General features: G+C 39.5%; 1 long non-coding RNA gene across 1 annotated transcript; it reads left to right on the top strand.

Moving 5' to 3' along the window:
• The first annotated feature begins 1,718 nt into the window (after nucleotides 1-1,718).
• Nucleotides 1,719-5,217, top strand: LOC140344204 (uncharacterized). Its single transcript, XR_011923510.1, has 3 exons — nucleotides 1,719-1,809; nucleotides 2,417-2,644; nucleotides 4,881-5,217. It is a non-coding gene; the product is annotated as an uncharacterized lncRNA (long non-coding RNA).
• Nucleotides 5,218-19,819: the final 14,602 nt, after the last annotated feature.

Genomic DNA, 19,819 nt, shown 5'->3' with positions numbered 1-19,819 from the left:
GGTGGCTAGTTGAGAAAAATGCACATCAGTTATTATTGAGGAATAACATAATTGGAAGTGATGGTCATTGAAGATAGTTATAGATGAAGTGATAGTCATTGCAGATGGTAATGAATGAAATGATGGTCATGGGAAATGGCCTTGAATGAAGTGATGGTCATTGGAGATGGTCATGGATGAAGTGAAGGTCATTGGAGATGGTCATGGATGAAGTGATGGTCATTGGAGATGGTCATGAATGAAGTAATGGTCATTGGAGATGGTCTTGGATGAAATGATGGTCATTGGAGATTATGAAGTGATGGTCATTGGAAATGGTCATTGATGAAGTAATGGTCATTGGAGATGGTCATGAATGAAGTGATGGTTATTGGAAATGGTCATGAATGGAGTGATGGTCATTGGAGATGGTCCTGGGTGAAGTGATGGTCATTGAAAATGAGCATTATTGAAATGATGGACATTGGAAATGGTCCTGGATGAAGTGATGGTCATTGAGATGGTATGGGATGAAGTGATGGTCATTGGAGATGTTCATGGATGAAATGATGGTCATTGAAAATGGTCCTGAATGAAGTGATGGTCATTGAAAATGAGCATGAATGAAATGATGGTCATTAGAAATGGTCCTGAATGAAGTGATGGTTATTAAAAATCAGCATGGATGAAATGATAGTCATTGGAAATGGTCATGGATGAAATGATGGCCATTGGAGATTATGAAGTGATAGTCATTGGAAATGATCATGGATACAATTATGGTATTAGGATATGGTAAGGCATAGACTGATAGTCAATGGAAATTGTCATGGATAAAATGATGGTCATTGGAAATGGTCCTGAATGACAGGTAATAGGATTATCAGTGTAATTGGGAGGGAGTGGCTGTCAGTAGAAAAAGGAGTAGTTGGAGTGGTGGTCAGTGAGCAAGGTTGCTGTTAGAAGTATGGTCATTGGAGGTAGGAATTGGTGAAGTGATGGTCCGTGGAGAAGGATGGATATAGAGTAACACTCATTTAAAAAAGGCACAGTTGGAAAAACATCCAAAGGTGAGGGCAGGATGAATGGAATGGCCAGTGAATTCAGTGAATAAAGTCATTGGAGTTGAGCATGGGTGAAGTGACATTTAGTGGAACCGGTGGAATAGCAGTGAGTGAAGAAGGATGCAGGTGGAATGGAGATCAGTGGAGAAAGATACATGTGAAGTGGCAGTCAATGATGAAGTGCTTGGTTGAATTAGCAGTCAATGGAGAAGGATACAGTGGGGAGGGACACACGTGAAGAGGTAATCAGTGAAGAAGAACATTTTTGGAGTGCCAGGACGCAGGTGGAATGATGTTCAGTAGAAAAATGCACATCAATGCAGTGGCAGCAAACAATCTGCATTGAAAATGCACATTGAGAAATAGGGAATTAATTTTCAGTGTTACTTTTTAATTTGATACAATGTAATGGTTTCTAATTCCTGTTGATTTATGAACAGGCTTCTTTAAACCTAATTACTAATTCATTAGGTTTCATGGTGTCAGTGGCAGATTGAGCACTGGGATTGGTGGGATCTGCATAAAACTACATCTCCACCAGGCACTAAACTTGGGATTTCTGCAATGTTTCCTCTAACATTTTAGGATCAGTGATATATCTGCCTGGTGCAGCTTGGTAACACTGGGGGGCACCATTGAACCAAGAATCCCTATCGGCCAAAAAAGACCCAGAAACTGCACAATCACTTTAAGAAGACCCAATCTTGTATGGAACGTGTGATTATTTTATGCTGTGAATGCTTAACACACATGTGTGGGGGTGGTGGTGAGTATAGGATGTTGTATTTATGTTCTATAATGATCCCCGGATTACAACGACGAACAAACTAGGAAGTGCGATTATACAAACAAAGAAGCTGAATGTTCCCAAATACAAAAAAAAAAAAAATCATCTACATTCGCTTTCCAGGCTGTTCAGCGCTTTACACTACAATTTAACTTATATTAGGATAATAAGTAAAATATTTTCACGCTGCGGATCTTCAGATTTACTTGCTGCATAGAAAAATTAACATTTGATCATTTATAGTTTTTCACCATTCTGAGTATTTTGTATGTAAAAAAAGAGCTTTTGTTTTGCATTGTGCTGTCGGGGTTGTTATTGTTTGTATAATATTGTATATATTTTTCCTATAATTTAAAGAATTTATACACTTTTATAGAACTTGTACTTTATATTATTAATAACAAACAATGTATCTCTTCTTAAAAGGTAAAAAAATACAGCAACCTATAATACTAAGGTTTAAAGTATAAACAGATGATGTGATTTTAACCATAAATGAATGATGTTTAGGTTGCTTTTTGCATCTTAAAAAAATGTTATTTTTTACATGATTTTTATGTGATTTTCATTCTTTGTTACATTTCAGTGCTGCTGATCTCTTGTAGTCCCTTGGCAGTCCTTGCGGTCTCTATGCACTCCAGTGATAGCTGCTTGGCATGACAATAGTTGACCATGCCTGGAACAGCTGCCTGTAGTCTCTGGATGACAACCCTCAAGCACAATTAGAAGACAGGGACAGAGCGCTGTTCCCTTACAACTTGAAGTGCTTGCACAAGGACCTCCATAGCAGGAGCACCAGGGACTTTATACATACGTAAGTACTGTTAAAAGTATTGAAAATGACTGTACATGATATGCACATGGATTGGAACTTGATTAGATCTTATCAGGATCTCTAGCACTTCAGGATTTATTAGCATCAGGACATTGGTGCAGGTTTTTGGACCAGGAGCTTCTGACAAGGAGCTTGAAGAGTTTGCAGAAGGGTGGGGGGATAAATAATAGTATGGCTAGTTTTAGAATGAGTTAGTATTAGACTTAGGGATTCCCTTTGTTTTAGGTGTAAGGATGCTGTATATAAATATATTGTCCACTACCAAATCCCTCTCCCAATAATTATTAGAACATACTCCTATAATGATCAAAGTTTCAAAGAAAGACGTTAATAGACCAGGGCCGATTGGACTATTTATAGGATGCCTTCTCAACATTTTGGATATATTACCATATAATTTGTATTTAAACTAAAAATCATTAAAAGAAATCACAGCTAAAGTTAGTGGTTAATGTGACTCAGAGGTTTCAATAGACAAATCCAACAGCAGAAATAAACAGAACATTTTGTCAATGGGCTTTTGGGCTCCCAATGAAGAACATTCATTTGACTGCAGTTGGGTAAGAAAAATCCCAATAACTTTTTTTGAGCAGTACATATAAAAGATATGAGAATTATTAATATTATTAATATTATTATTAATAATAATAATAAACAGGATTTATATAGCGCCAACATATTACGCAGCGCTGTACATTAAATACGGGTTGCAAATGACAGACTAATACGGACAGTGATACAGGAGGAGAGGACCCTGCCCCGAAGAGCTTACAATCTAGTAGGTGGGGGAATTTCACACACAATAGGAGGGGAGATATGTAGTGTGGGAAGTAGTGGTGGTTTCAATTGACAGAAGAAGACGGGTAGGCAAGTTTGAAAAAATGGGTATAGGACGAGGAGACCATTCCAGAGAGTTGGGGCAGCTCTAGAGAAGTCTTGTATCCGTGCGTGTGATGAGGTTATGAGTGAGGAAGTCATTAGTAGGTCATTGGAGGAGCAGAGGGAGCGGCAGGGGGAGTATTTTTTAACCATGTCAGAGATGTAAGTGGGACAATAACTGTGGAGGGATTTGAAGGCAAAGCACAGGAGCTTAAATTTGATTCTAAGGTGAAATGGAAGCCAATGGAGAGAACTACAAAGAGATGCAGCGGAAGAGGAGCGGAGGGAAGGATGGATGAGTCTGGCTGCAGCATTCATAATAGATTGTAGAGGAGAGAGTCGGGTTAGTGGAATACCAAAGAGAATGCATCTGACTGGCTTTGTGTTGCTTTGCTGCTGCTTAAATGCAACATTTTCTGGTCAAATCGCTTGAAAAAAAAGCTGTTCACATTACCTTTCAAACAACATTGGCATTCCTATACATAGCTGATGTAATGCAAGTTATTAGGAATGCCAAAACTGCTTCAAGCAAGTCAACTGCAAATCATATTGATGTCAACAGTAAGTCATTTGCACCAGTAAATGATCTCAGAGTCATCTGAAATGAAAAATGACGCCATTGATACAAGTACTATATCAGTCACCATTGGCTCCTATTGATATTTTGAGTGAAATTAGAACCAACAAGGGTTTTAATTCTCATTAAAATGGAAAAAATGGATTTCAATATACTTTAGGGTTATGCAGTAACAAGTGTGATGATTAAAATTTGCAACTTTTGTAGCTATCCTATGACAAGTGAGATGGTGATGTCCTAAAAAGGACCGTTTGTATCTTTTTGCAATGGATCCATCATGTCACCAGGCATGACAACCAACTAGAAGATACTAAAACAGTGTAAATCCTCAGAGAGATGGAAAAGCAGAGTGAACGGCTGATGGCAGTAGATTCGGCAGGCTGATGGTCAGATAATATAAGGAGGAAAGTTCATGCCGTAACAATTAATAGCAGAAATGGCAGAACAATGGTTAGGATTGGCATAAACAAGATGGGTACAGTCACAGGTGTAATGAAGAGCATGGACAGCTATACAGATGTCATAGGGATCAAAATACAAAAGCACAATCAGATCAGGTTCAGGCTGCATGTCCAGCAATCTAATTAAACTTTGATAATTAGGACAGGTGTGCACAGCAAATATATGAGCCACAGTGCTAAATAATGCCCAGCAAATGGCAAAGGTTCCAGACCTCATACAGGAGATATCAAACACAATTTACATCACAGCACACTAATTGTATAACATTTATTGTTTCTTTTTTTTTCCCTTGTTTAGTAAAGTTCAACATCTGAAAGCCATTCTGCTGGCTGCACTTTAAAAGAACTTGAAGCCATTCATATCTGTCCCTGCCCTAAGAAACAGCTTGAGATCACAGACACACACAAAGATGGATTTGCGTTGGAAACAATAAACTTTCCAGTAGTGTGCAGGGAAATTGAAGCCTTCAGTAATGAGGAACAAAAATATCTGGTGGGCAGAAATCCAAATCTATAAATATTCTTTCAATTTTTCAATTTCAATATAAAACATAGGTTAAGTAATAAAGTATAAATATCTCATCACTAAATATTCATATTATTCTCATTTCAAGAATTATTCCTTTGTATTTTCTATTAAAATATTGCTTGCAATTAAAGACTTTCTTCAGGTGCTTCCTGTTAAAGGATGACAATACAATGACCTAATCTATCAACTGTGTCCCTAAGTTGTCACCTTACCATGTGGGCTCCCAATGGGATGTGGCCCTTTCATTGCTTACAAACAAGTGGCCCCTCCAACATACATAAGCATGGTTTAATGTTGTCACCATCAGGAACCTGCTCCAGGAATTACCATGGGGCCATCACTGAAGTGCATGTGAAGAAGGTGCAGGAGATTACCAGCATGGGGATATAACAAGGAATTAAATCAATGTATCCAGGTCATGGTATAGATAGAAGTAGTTAGTCACATGCACCTAGACTTGTTCTGTAATGTTGAAGAAGTTTTATAGCTCATCCAAGTTCCTTCTTCAGCCGAGCATGACAGTTCAACTCCCCAACATTTATTGATGGTGATTGATCCTGTGATACATAAAACAAAATTTCACTCATTTAGGGTTTACATAAAATGTATTTATCCTTCTAGCCAACAGGAGTCACGGTTCTGGTGGTTCAGCATCAGAATTTTCCCATTCTCCATGCTTGGGTTTCCGACACTCATGTTCAGAGGTACCAGACCACAGACCTGGCCTTGAACATCCATTACTGACCATAAATATATAAAAATACATTTTTGTGTCTCTAGACTTTTTCCTTGCATATTTTTTCAGTGAATAGTGCTTCAAAGAAGAGGTAAGTCACAGATGATTGTGAAACCAACATGACTAAGAAGAGATTGCATTGCCGAGACATAACATTTTAATTAGCTACGAATGTCAATGGATTGCAGCTGCTATGAAACTTCTGCATCCATCCGAGGAGCCTTTTCCTGCAGAATTCAGATAACGGTGTATTGCAGTCTAAGTACCGTCACACTATTTATCAACAAATGAGCTTCAATGACCTTTATTCAAAATGCTTCAATGAGGATTCATGAGATGTACATTGGTTTGCAGCCTTTGTATTTAAAGGGTATGTGGGGGCATTTCTCTGACCCTGAACCTCCCATCTCCAGCGTTTTTGACTCTCTGACATCAACATTCTTAGAATTTTTGTTGGAGTCTCATATTTGCTTGTTTAAACATTAGTTAATATTATTCTGTTTTTATATAAAGCCAACATAATACACAATGCTGTACATTAAATAGGGGTTGCAAATGACAAAGAAAATCAGGTTCCAATGGAGCAACTTCTCGTTATTCCCTGTCGTACAGTTTAGCCGGCTGAGGTGATTGTGATTGGTGATGACTGTGGAGCTCCAGTCATGTAAGTTTGGCTACAGCTTCTGCATGACCCACACAATCGCAAGACAATTTTTTAAATGATGGCATATACTGCCTCCCTTTGGAGTAGTATCCTACTAAGGCTGCATACACACATGCAATAACTGTCATTGGAAAGAATCTTTGACGATGCTAAGGACTGCATAATGAATGAACAAGTGCTGCTACAGCACCGTTCTGCTCTATGGAGAGGGGAGGGGGAGAACGACAAAGTGGCTCCCCACTGTGCGCTCTCCCCCTTTGAATTCGCCAGGACAGTTGATGGAAATGGGCGCTGTACACACGCCAGATTCTTGTTTGATTTTGGCCCTGAGCTGATTATCATCGGACCAGAAGCATTGGAAGTGTGTACGTACCCTTAGGTAGAGAATTGGTTGCTCATCTCCCACATGATCCACCTGGCTTAGAATTGTGCCTAAGTCATAGGAGGATGCATCGGTGTGTACTTCAAACCAGAGGACTTACAGAACAGTAGTCAATAGAAAAGGAGTTTGAGCTAAACAAAATATGCCAGCAACCACTGCCTGCTGTGTATAATCACTTGCTGCTGATGATACAATTAGTGTACAATACGCTGTGTCAATGGAAATGGTGATGAGCATTTTCCTTGGCTTGTGGTGCCACCTCAACCACCAACCAACAGATATACTAACTGCCATTTTCAATGGCAATGGGCTTACAGCCTACTAGGTAGAAACAAATGTTTCTCCAAATGTTGCTGACCTTGCCAAGCAAGACGTTGGCAAGGTAAACTTTGGTATGACTTCAGTCAAAAGGGGACCATTAGCCTAAAGTTGTTCAAACCATGTAAGCAACAATAAGGCTAATTTCAGACCAGCACTTGTCCTGCCACAGGCTCCACCGCTCTCTCAGCTGCTCCCATGTAACTTATCGGGAGTGGTTGGGAACCATTTTGTGCAGGCAGTTAATGGTGGATTGCTGTGATGGTGAATTGCTGAACACAAAGTCTTGCATCCGATCACCCTTGAGCATCAGCTTTCATTGACTTGAGTGCAACCACCATCAGCTGCCACTCACAGCTATTAGAAAGCAGTTGTGGTTGCTGCTGGAGGACTGAGAAAGATCCATCAACTTCCTAAAACGCTGAACTGTAGCAAACCATAACCTCAACTGCTCTCAATTGTGCTCCATGGCATGACATAAATGTTGAGTGCAGTTGAGGTTAAACTATGGATGACACAACAGTTAAACAGCACAGTATTAAAGAGGGGCAGCTGGGAGGGACTAACAGCATTAGTTTGCAACCACATGTCTTAAAGCTTGCAAATTTCTAGCAGGGCAGCAACTGGGGACCTGATATCCTTTGAGATAGACATGCCCCCTGAAATTTTATCTCCCATGAGTGCCCCTATAGCGGCACAGTTTTTCTAGGAAAGACCGCAATGTATGGATATAGAGAAGGCCAAAAGGGGCAAAAAATTGAAGTTCTGCGGACCAGTAGGCAGGGCTAACAACACTTCTTCCGTGCAAACAATTAATACAATTTTGACAAAATCAACAGGTACATTCAGCTCATTGAGGAGATAGAATTGTGTATGTATTACTAACATTTTTTTTGTCCAGAAATAGCTTTTAATTAATTCTTCTTCGACCTCCGTTTTTGGTTTCTGCGTTGCATCAAGGGATTTGATTCCTGTCTTCAGAGATTGTTGGCTTCCAATCTAAATAAAGTTATAAACTCTGTTTGTTTCTTCTGATAAAAGAAGAGAGCGCACACATTGCAGTTCAGATGTCTGCCCCAGGCGGGAGAGCATACAAATGCTGTGAGAAGTTTCCCCGTCGGGAAATATTCTGGGAATTAATCTGATTACCAGAAGCATAACACAACCTTTGCAGGCAATATGAACCGTCAGCCCCCTTTGATAGCAGACTTGAGCTCACCCTTGGTATGATATCACAACATGTTTGGAATTTCCATCTACCGCACACGCCGAGCGCAATTACCACTGAAAAGATAAAATACCGTCTTTTTAATCTGGAGTGAATCACAGAGGCTGCCGGCAGATAAGAACATGCCTAGATTGCTCATTACCTATGTAAAAGCTTCAGACGTTTCATCTTTAATAGGTGTTAGCGATATCTTCATGTCTGTGTCAAGCATTTATGGGCAGTACATAATCATTTCTGGCAAAACAATTGGCTGGTGAAAGGATGTCAACATATTTTATTTCTCTGTTTTTGCAATTTTTAAAATAATCTGCAAACCGTTAGTCATGAGAAAGCTGCATGAGGTTTTAGTTGTAGGCTACGTTCAGGCAGATGTTTGTCAACCACACGGTTAATGGTCCATGGAGACCCATTCAACCACTAGGCATCCAGGAGTGTTCAATGTTATTCCCAACAGGGTAAAGAAGTTAGAAGTCTATGGAAAGGGATTGAGCAGCAGACTACTCTGGGATCCTGCATGAAGTTTCTCATTACTAGGGCTGACCAGAATGGAGCTGGATTGAACGTAGTCAGGTTGGTCAAGAAACCCAACTGGATTTAATCATTCAAAGTCGGAGTCCAATGACTATTGTAGTAATGCTCAACAAATCCATCAGGACAATTCTCAAATATGAGTTCCGGTCCAAATCCGCATTTAACTGAATGATCTGAACACTACACCCTAAGTAAAATTAAAATATATTTAAATCTGGAGCTGTCATTGGACCACCTTGTGTCTGCACTCTACTGCCTTCTAGATTGTAAACTCCCAAAACCAGGGTCTTCTACCAGTATGTCTTGTCACATTTTATACCAAATGTATTTTAGTATTTGTATTGCTCCTATTGTAATGTGCATAGACTTTGTATGTAATAATAGCACTCTCTAATTATTTCCTTTTAATTATGTAGCGCCAACATATTCCACAATGCTGCACAAAGTCTATAGTCATATCAGCAACTGTCTTCAAAGGGGCTCATATTTCTACCCCCCTACTATTTTGGAGAGGAAGCCAATTACCCAACCTGCATGTTTTTGGTATGTGGAAGAAAAGAGTGCCCAGAGGATACTAATGCAAAGACAGGCAGAACATTCAAACTCCTTGCAGATAGTGCCTTCGGCAAAGATTTGAACCCTTGGAGCTAAAGCTCCAAAGACCAGAGTGATAACCACTGAGCCAACTGTACTGCCCTTGTGTATTTATATAGCACCAACATACTCTTCAGTGCTGTACAAAGACCACATTCATATCACTAGCTGTCCCTCAAAGGGGCTCACAATCGAATTTCCTTACCATAGTCATATGTCTTTAACACAGTCTAAGGTCAATTTGGAGAAAAAGACACATGACCTGGGTTGGGATGTGGAAGAAAATTGGAAGACCTAGAGAAAAACCATGCAAACATGGGGAGAATCTGCAAACTCCTTGCAGAGTTCAAACCTGGGACCCAGAGCTGCAAAGGTTCTACCCACTGAGCCACTGGTGCTCCCTATTGGGTATACATTGCCATGGAAGATGACAGAGTTATAGAAAATAATAATAAAATAATCCCTGATGATTCCGTGCATCCAAAGTCCAAAATAACACAAATAACTGTATCAAAGAGATGTCACTTAATCAGAGAACCTTATTATTAGGATCCCCAGCAACTTTTAAATTAAAAGCTACAGATTGAAAAAATATGATACAAAATAGAAATAAATAAAATAATGATTTTTGTTAAGACTTTAGTGATCAGGTTTACATCTCCTTTACATCATAAATCAGTTCCATTTATTCAGCAAAGCCTTTTTTCTATTATTTTTCATGTACGCTGGACGGAGCCTTCCCTAGAAATTTCTTTGCTCTGAGTTTTACTGACATGCAAATTAAAATTTGTCAGTCACTGAACGGAGCAGAAGTCTTCAGTGTAGTTTTAGTTCCTTTTTTTTTCCTTGAATATATCCTTCATTTTATAATAATCTCCTGTTGTCAAATCTAAGATGCATTTAATTTGCCTCTTGTCACATTTATAGGACATATACAGCTCTTTCATTTCATTATGCTGTTTGATACGGTGACACATTATTGGCAGACACAGTCCCCGAATCTCCACTATCTGATACATAAACATAATTCTTCAAGCTCAAGTGTACCGAGATAAGAGCCACTCTCTGGTTTTACCGTGTTGTCTCAGCCGCGGCGTTCCATTGTAAATATCGTATTAAATCAAATTAAATGATTATGTGTCGGATGGAAATAAACAGAGTAGAAAAAAAATATCAAAAGCTAAACTAACAATAACTTACTAATGGTTGAAAAAAAAATGATTATCCTATTTCTGTCAAGACAAGAAAAATGACATATTGCCAATGTTTGTTGCTTTAGAATTTCAGGAAGTACAGAAAAACTTTTTGTTGGGGCTGACAACGCAGTGATTCTGCTGCTCTAAAATCCTATCCGGTGTTGTCAGCCCCTCCTCCTGTAATGTAGAGCTTATGCAAATCCCCCTCTTTTTTATCCCAATTACATGAGCATCAGGAGTTTGGGGCATTCACTTAGCAAAATGAATTTTCACTCTGCAAAGAATTTTTTATATGGCTTAGTTAAGGAGAAGCTCTGCTGGCTGCAGGACCCAACCACGTTCAAGGATTCTTTTTTTTTTTGTTTTCTTTCACATGATTGGGAAACCATTACAAAGTGAATTTTCACTAAGTTACGTGAATTATCCCTTGCAGAATGAACAGGATAAGTAGATTTAGTAAATTACCAGCATTGATTTATTCCCCAGCAAAGAAATGCTTCTGCCTTGACTCCCAGGAGCCTACATACTATGGGGTTGATTTACAACAGCAGTTCGGGCTCTTTATGTTCCACCTGGTCCTCCTGATCACCCCAGCAGTTGTTGTGACAATCCCATGTTCAGGGCTGATAACTAGTAAACGGCAACCTAAGTCCTCACAATGGACACCTGAAGAAATGTTATATGTATGGTAGCCATCTAATCTAATTATACTGTCATCGTGGACTATTGACCCCATCATAGGCTCACAATAATCACTATTGTTCCTTTATGATTGGCACCTGGTCCAATCGAATCCTCATAGTCATCCTCAAATCGTCCAATTGTACCGTCATAGTTTACACTTCATCCTATTGTAAGCTCATGGTGGGCATTTGATCCTATTGTATCGCTATGGTGGGCACCTGATCCAATAGGACCCATATGGTAGGCATCTAATCCAATTGTACCCCAAACTTGATCCTATTGCACCGGCACATTGGACACCTGACCAAATTATACTCCTATGGTAGGCATTTAATCCATTTGTATCTTGCCAGTGAACACTTGATCATATTGTAAGCTCTAAGTGGGCACTTAATGCTACTGTGTCCTCATAGTGGGTACTTAATCCTATCATATTCTATGTTTTGCACCTATTCTAAATATACCCTAATTTCATCATACCTCACAATGGACTCTTGATCCAATCATACCCTTGTGGAAGGCACCTGATCCTGTTGTACCCTCCTAGTGATGACCCAATCTAATCTTACCCTCATAATGGACTTTTGATCCTATTGTACACTTACGGTGGGCACCTGATCAAATTTTACCCGTATGGCAGGCGTAAAGTCTAATTGTACTGTCACAGTGGACTTTTGAACTCATCATAAGTTCCCAGTGGGCACTTGACCCTAGTGTATCTTCATGATGGGGACCTGATCCAATTGTACCATCATAGTGAACACTTGTAATCTCAATGTGGTCATTTATTCCTAATATATCCCGATGGTGGGCTTCTGATCCAATTGTATCCCCATGGTGGGCAAAAAGTCCATCTGTGCCCACATATTGGACACATGATAAAATTGTAGAATCATGAGGGTCATTTGATCCAATTGTACCTATGTGGTATAAGTAAATTAAAGTCTGAACCAAGCTTAGAACATGGTGGGCTTTCTTAACCCAGCATGTCCCTTTTATTTGTTGACTGTTCCTTCCTAAGGAAATATCTGTATGGGTATTTGAAAACTATTTGACTTTTCTATTTAGTATTTGCCCCAGCAGTCTCTTGTTTCTTTTCTTTATTTTCCAAGATGCACCCCCTTATCCCTTTATATTCACTATAGCCTCAGTAGGGATGACATTCAGGTTTAATCCATCCACATGAACTTCAGCCACTCACTGTTGTCATGGTTTTATTCAGATCCAGTATTTAGGATTGAGATTCCCAAATGGTCCGAAAGGTGAATCACCTGGGAGGCTGCTGTTAAGGTACACAGCAGTGAGTGTTCCCAATGGCTGATGGTGGTCAACATAACAGCCACCATCCAATCGGAAAGATGATCACTGTATACCATAACAATGGGCTCACAGCCAATGTAATACCTTGACAGCAAAATGTTCTCCAAACCTGGAACAAACTAAACCTGGGCAGATATGTCCTTCAATAAATCTATCTACAGTCATCTGCTATGATGATGAGTTATAAAATGTATGTCAGAACTTTGCCATACCTAAAGGCTTGTATGCTTTACAATTTCACATGAATACATTGCCTGTTAGATGTTACATTCCCCTAATGAATATAACAGATTCACGGTATGCAGGAGCTGGGCCGACACCTTCTTTTTTGCCCGGCAGACATATTGTAAAATATTATGGATTTTCTTATGTTCTTCCCCCTCTACAGAGACATAAGCCTTGTTTATCATAGCTGGATGTGGTGAGGACAGATTAGCCCCCATCCAATGTCATCTATCTTTCTCCCAGGAAGCTTTGTGTCTGATTTATGATCCTGATGCACGCTCTGTCCTGCCAGACTCACACTTTGATAAATCACTGTCGCTACCATGGCCTTTGTATTGCATCCTACAGTGTATCTTTCTTTTAAGTAAATATGTATGTTCCCCAGTCCTTCATTGTAGTGTGACACTTTCCCTATGGGGATGGTAGAGCTTCCTGGCCTACTCTAGGATTTTGTATAACTAAATATATGATATGATATAAATATCTCAGAGACATCAACCCAGACAAAACAGCATTCAAAGAGGGTGTGACTGATATTATTAAGAGATCAGGTCTGAATAACTTGAGTATTTATTTTATTACTTGGTCTTTCTGTTTAGCAGCAATATGCCTCAGGGTGAGGAGTATCTAAAGCTGAGATGGGCAGATGAAGCAAGAAGTAGGAAAGGCAGGAATAAGTAAGACATACAAGCGAGGAGGCAGGAGGAGGAATGAGTAGGCTGCCAGAGGAGGGAAAATGCAAGGGAAGGAGGAAGGAGGCTTGCAAATGAGAGAGGTGAATTACAGAGATGAAAGGAGGCTTTCATGGAACGGAAGAGGAGCGAGTAGGCTTGTAGAGAAGAGAGGAGGCTAACAGAGAAAAAAGGAGGCTTTCAGAGGGGAGATGAGGATGGTAGAGAAGAGGGGAGGCTTTCAGAGGAGAGAGGAGGCTGACAGAGAATAAATAAGGCTTGTAGAGAAGAAAGGAGTCTGACTGAAATAAAGAGAGGCTTGTAGAGGAGAAATGAGGCTGGGAGAGAAGAGGCTTTTAGAGGAAAAAGGAGGCTAACAGAGATGAATGGAGGCTTGTAAAGGAGGGAACTGGCTGGCAGAAAAGAGAAGAAGCTTTCCTAGGAGAAAGGGTTCTAGCAGAGAACAAAAGAGGCTTGTAGAAAATTGAAGAGGCTGGCAAAGAAAAAATAAGGCTTGTAGAGGAAAGGGAGAGCTGGAAGAAGTGAAAAGAGGTTTGTAGAGAAAAGAGGACACTGGCAGGGTGGAAAGGAGTTTGGAACATGAGAGAGAACAGAAGATATGGACAGAAAACAAAAATGATGGAATAATAGCCTTCCAAAAGAGTTTCCAATAATGAAATTGAAAAGGTTTGCCTTGAAGGAAGTTCCATCCGGCCTGCAAAACTTTAGAAGCCTGGACATAGTGGCAGCTGCCAAACCCTACTCTGTGGCTTCATTAAATCCAACATAGGAGACACGGCAGGGCAATTTATGACACAGCAGGGCAATCCATTAAGGTTGCTGTACCATAACAAAGGGTAAAATTGCCTCACTACTAAGCACATTCTTCAGTTATGTGTTGCTATATATATATGGCCAAGGTTAGATACTGAAGTAGCATAGAGTCTAAGACCCAACATTGCCAAGGAGCCCAGACTTGGCAGTTGGCCTTACTTGTGTTTTACATGTCCATAGCTCTACCAATGTGCACCAGTTTTACATTTAAGGTATAAGTCCTTGCAAGCAGATTATTGATTCCAAGCTTTATGATTATACATGGAGTCAGGTTGGCATTTCCTATATTGTTCTCTATTTCCAGAGCCCCTGGCACTCCATGGAAAAATTCAAATGGTTTCTAATAAAGACCATAAAACACGCCAGCAAATGGTATCGCAAAGTTGGAATCAAACATCTATCCAAACAATGATAGAAATTGTCATGCCTAGAACTTACTGCATATTTATGTTTAATCTGGCACACAATGGAGCATGATCTGATACATTCACCACTCCTACATGAATATTGAATTGTTTTCTAAAATCACAATATAACATTTCTTGGAGAGTTCTCAATTAGCATCAGGACAAAGATCTTTCATCTCCTGATATAAGCTTCATCGTGTCTCTTTATTATTATTATCTGTGTGCTCCAGGGACAGAGTACGAGACCGCTAGCTAGAGTATGGGATTTAGTGGCCCTGCCAATCTTCCGCCGCCAGGCCTGCAATCACTGTGCTAATGGTGGATTTCATGAGCCAGGCAGGGAGAACTCTGCTGTACTACATACGCCATCCTTGTCTGCGGCAGCTGCCATGGTGATTTACAAGGGCTGTTACAGACAAGTTATTGCAGACCATTTCATTTAATAGCTTTACAAGCTCGTGAACAATATTTGTAAACAGCATTCACTAATAGGCTTGGCCTGAAAACTTATCTTCCTCATGGTTTATCTACATATGTTGTCCTCCTGGACGTGTTTTATTCCCAAACTCCGACAAAAATCAAATCCGAACAAATGTGTACACATTGTTGCATGTTGTTGAATTAATTAAAGCTCAATTTCCTCCCTTTTTCTCTATAGAGGCTCTTCTCCCTTTGCTTGTAATTTTAATATATTTTTTATACATATAATTTATGATATTTTTGAATGTCTTATGGTCCACTGTTTTGTTCCTTTTCAACAACTTTTTTGCTTACCCTTAGCTAGAGATCTACTGAATCAGTGTTTTTCAACCAGGGTCCCCAGGGTTCATCCGAAGACAGTTTAAATGACACTGATTATCTTTTTGGCTATCTATGTCTTCCCACTGACCAACAATGTAAGAGGAATTGTTCTAACTGACCACAACAATAATGTACTGTGAGCTGTGGATACAGTAATTTTAGAAGGGGTTCCTGAAGATCTGAGTTATTTTAAGGGTTCCCCTATGTTAAAAAGGTTAGAAACTCTGTTCTAGATAGCAGGTTCCTCTCCTGGTTGCCCTCAATGAAAAAAGAATGATATAATGAGCTAAGTGTCTTCTCTCCATCATTGTGGTTTTCTGTTGTAGTGACCAGAGCTGGATCAACCACTGGGTAACCTAGGTTGGAGTCTAGAACACCATAGTTGGAGTTGGGGAATATAGAACAACATAGATGGGAAATCTAGAACACCATAGCATGCGACCCAGCTACAACTTTAAGTTTTTGCATTATTTCATTGCCTAAAAGTTGCCCACTTCTCTGTCTTTTCCCAGAGCAGGACCTGTTCGTGTAGTTGTTCTTGTAGGAGCTTGTAGACAGTTGGCCGTTTTACTAAAACAACTATAATTGTGCAGCTTCTCTGTGCCGTCAATGCCAATTGAAGGGAGGGGACAGCAAAGGTCATACTTGCCTAGAATGTACTTCTAATTCAACTCTAGTGATCATACCACCCAGCCGCACCATGAATCCATGATATTCTGTTCATAAAGAAGTTTTTTATGACATTGGACCAGGGACAGACCTTATAGTTGTGAGTCTTTGAAAGAGATAAACATTTGAGCCAAAGTTTTTTTTTTTTAATTTTTAATTTAAGAACACCTGATCTATATTTTTCTTAGGGGTTGGGTGGTTTCAGACATGTTATAATCTCAGGGCTGTACCTGTAGTCATAAACTCAGATCTTTTGTTAGGAAGACCAGAGAGATTGAACACTTAATGTCTCCTCTTTCCCTGGCCATGTACTAGGTTCTCATACATCAATGCTCAGCAGTGAGTTATTGTCACCTCCAGAGAAATGAGAGAACAAAAAAACACAAAAAGGAGGCGTGCAGGTTATGGCTTCTTAGCGGCAACCCAAAGACTCCATTTATTTTGTAAATTGCATGTTGACGAATCTAATAGTCTGCTAGTAAGATAACAGTGTGTGTCCTTTGTCTATCCACCTCCACTCCTAGCGTTAGAATAAGACAACAGAAGAAAGCGTCTCAGCAGACGAAAGAGTTTGGGCTAATTATGGCAATGAATCGTGACTTATTGCTAATCCAAATTTCCAGGCGATAAAACAGTGATCTAATAATTGAAATTGTTATAAGGCAGACGGTGTGACACAGTCATGGAATTTCATTAGTGAGATCTGAGAGAGAGAGAGTGCAGAATCCTTACAGAAAATGCATAGCAGCTGATATACTGTACAATATATATATAGTTGTATAAAACTACACAAAGTTTAGCATTTTGCATATATTATGTTATGGCAGAAACGGTGAACCAGGTGAACTTCAAAGGATGCAAAGACCTATTTCATATTTCATGCTTGCAGTCACAAAAGGCACACTCAATGCTACTTTGCCTGCTTTCACTAAACTAATTTATTGGTATGTTTTACTGTCTATGTTATGAATAGACCTGGACAATAAACACTCTTCTCCACTGGAGCTAAGTAGTTGAGTTCCTCAATAAACAGTGAAGAAGCCTTACCCAACATTACACAACAATGTCAATATTTTTTGTTGAGTAGATACAGTGTTGTAGAACCTTCTCAATGACTCTTCTCAGTGGAGCCTACAAAGCTTCCCTTTCCAGAACAAGGTCCTTGAGTACCCAAGGAAAAGCCCAAAGTGCTGCTCATTCACCCCACTATCACCATTAACTTTTTCCATAACCCCTACCTCCCTAAGAGATCCTAGACAAAAGCATGGGCTAAAGACAAACACGTTGGTGGTCTCCGATGACCAGTCTGAGAAACTTGAAATATGTATTTGCAAAATTCATTATTTTCATCTTTCCTGAATAGACGTAGAGACAATATCTATCAGCAATTTACAAATGAGAAAAACAGATATTTCTGCCGCCTCAATAAGCCCTTCACATGATGAACTTTTCTGGAACAGCAGGTGCATGAGCGCTCAAGTTCATAACAGTACCACTTCTTCAAAGACCAACCAACCTAGGTTAATTCCAGGTGAATTCATGTTGAGAAAATAGAAATAAAGCTAAATTATTGGCAAAGTAGGAGGACACAAAACATTCAGAAATGAGATAAAGGGACCCAGGTGTTCTACAAAGAATTTCCAAGATCTTCTGGACACCGGAGAAGAAAAAAAGAGCTGTCTTACAATAGCTTGCTATGACATGGTTTTGGTGTAGGAATACATTTGCCTTTCTTTATATGCATGGTTTTCAGTAGCCTGTAAATCACGAAGGAGGATTGTAGATTTTGCTATTTTTCTTTTTTTATTTGGACAGCAGATATTTTATATGAGCTCGTGTTTTCTGGATTTCTGCAGTTCTTCTGACACATACACACACCCTTGCATACACATCCATTGATATGCACAGGAAAATGAAGCATTATCATTGTTCTGGACATTTCACCTTCTTAATATTTTATTATTCTTCAGTACAAGAGATTTTGTACTGTGACACTGAAAGCCTGAAGGAACAGATCCATGTATATGTATATGTGGGAGTCCAGCTCTTTATCTGTAGATTCATTATACATGCAATGAAATGATGATTAGATCAAGACAGGACCACATTAGTAGAGGATAGACAAGGCCCTGCGTGTTGTGAATATTAGCAATGAAATGATGTGGTCTCTGGGGTCCTTTTGACAGTAATAATCTGGTGGTTTGAGATGTCACCAAGCCACTTAGCTGAATTATTTTCCAGTAATTCAGAATGATCCATGTATGCCCTTCCTTCTTGTCTTCATCATGTCACCATGATCGAAGGAAGCTGGGTCATTCTGTCTTATGAGCATGCAAGGCTGTAATTTACAATTTCATCTATTACCAGGGAGATTTTCCCCACGTTAGTCTCTAGTGGTTAAAGAGTAACTTCGGGGTGCAAGAAAGAATGCTCAGTTTCAGATAGGCACCTAAAGGAGCACGTATATGCAGCAGATTCTCAACCCTGCATATCATTTATTTACCTATATATTATATAGCTGTTTACAAAGTCCATAGACTTTGAAAGGGGCTCACAATCTAATGTCCCTGCCATATGTGCTTAACACAGCCTAAAAGTGTCCTGGCTAAGGTTCAAACTTGAGATCCAGAGCTGCAAAGGTCGAAGTGCTAACCACTGAGCCAACAAATGCTGGCCAAATCTGACATGCAAACTTAAGACATCCAAGGGTACTCGAACCCTGGTCCTACCACCATATACTTCTACTGACCCCAAACTTTCATCATAAGGTTGGAGTAAGTCACAACTTGGGTTTGCAGTGAACTGAAGGCATTCTCAACTAGCCAAGTTTTCAAACTTATGTAAATGTTCCCAAACAGTGAACAACTAACCGTTTGCCTTTTCATTCAGCTTGTGGCTAGTGGTGTAATTTTACCCCTAAGGACCATCAACCATTTGGGACATTGCCAGTGTTGTGTAGCAACATGGATGATAGACGATTACCAATGTAGACTGCAGACAGCATTCTTGTTAGCTGATAGTTAAAGGTGTTGGAACATTTGTTGAACCCATAACGAACCAAACCCCAGTGAGTTGGCCCACTGCAGTGCTTATTTTACAGCAAAATCAATAATTACCATTGAACTTTGTATTGATATTTGCCTGAATTTAATGTGAAATTGTTTGATAAAATAGAATGATAACAAAGCCATGTGATCACATTGCTTTGATAAACAAAGCCTAACCCTATCTCTATAATCCTAACCCTAATGCTAACCCCAACCAAAATAATCTTTAATTTGTACCGAAATCTCTTTTTGTCTTTCAAAATGCCATCAATCCATCCAACTCCAGACAATTTCCAGACTTCTAAACTTTAAACTTTTTCATTCTCAGTGTCTACATGCCCCCAATGTGTTTTTTGTATCTTAAGCGCATTTTCTGTCGTTAACACTTTAATCCGTATTTC

The sequence above is a fragment of the Pyxicephalus adspersus genome, chromosome Z, assembly GCF_032062135.1.
Source record: "Pyxicephalus adspersus chromosome Z, UCB_Pads_2.0, whole genome shotgun sequence".
In the NCBI taxonomy this organism is placed as follows: domain Eukaryota; kingdom Metazoa; phylum Chordata; class Amphibia; order Anura; family Pyxicephalidae; genus Pyxicephalus; species Pyxicephalus adspersus.
Note: the sequence above shows the minus strand (reverse complement) of the source record. Positions and strands in the feature narration are given on the sequence as shown.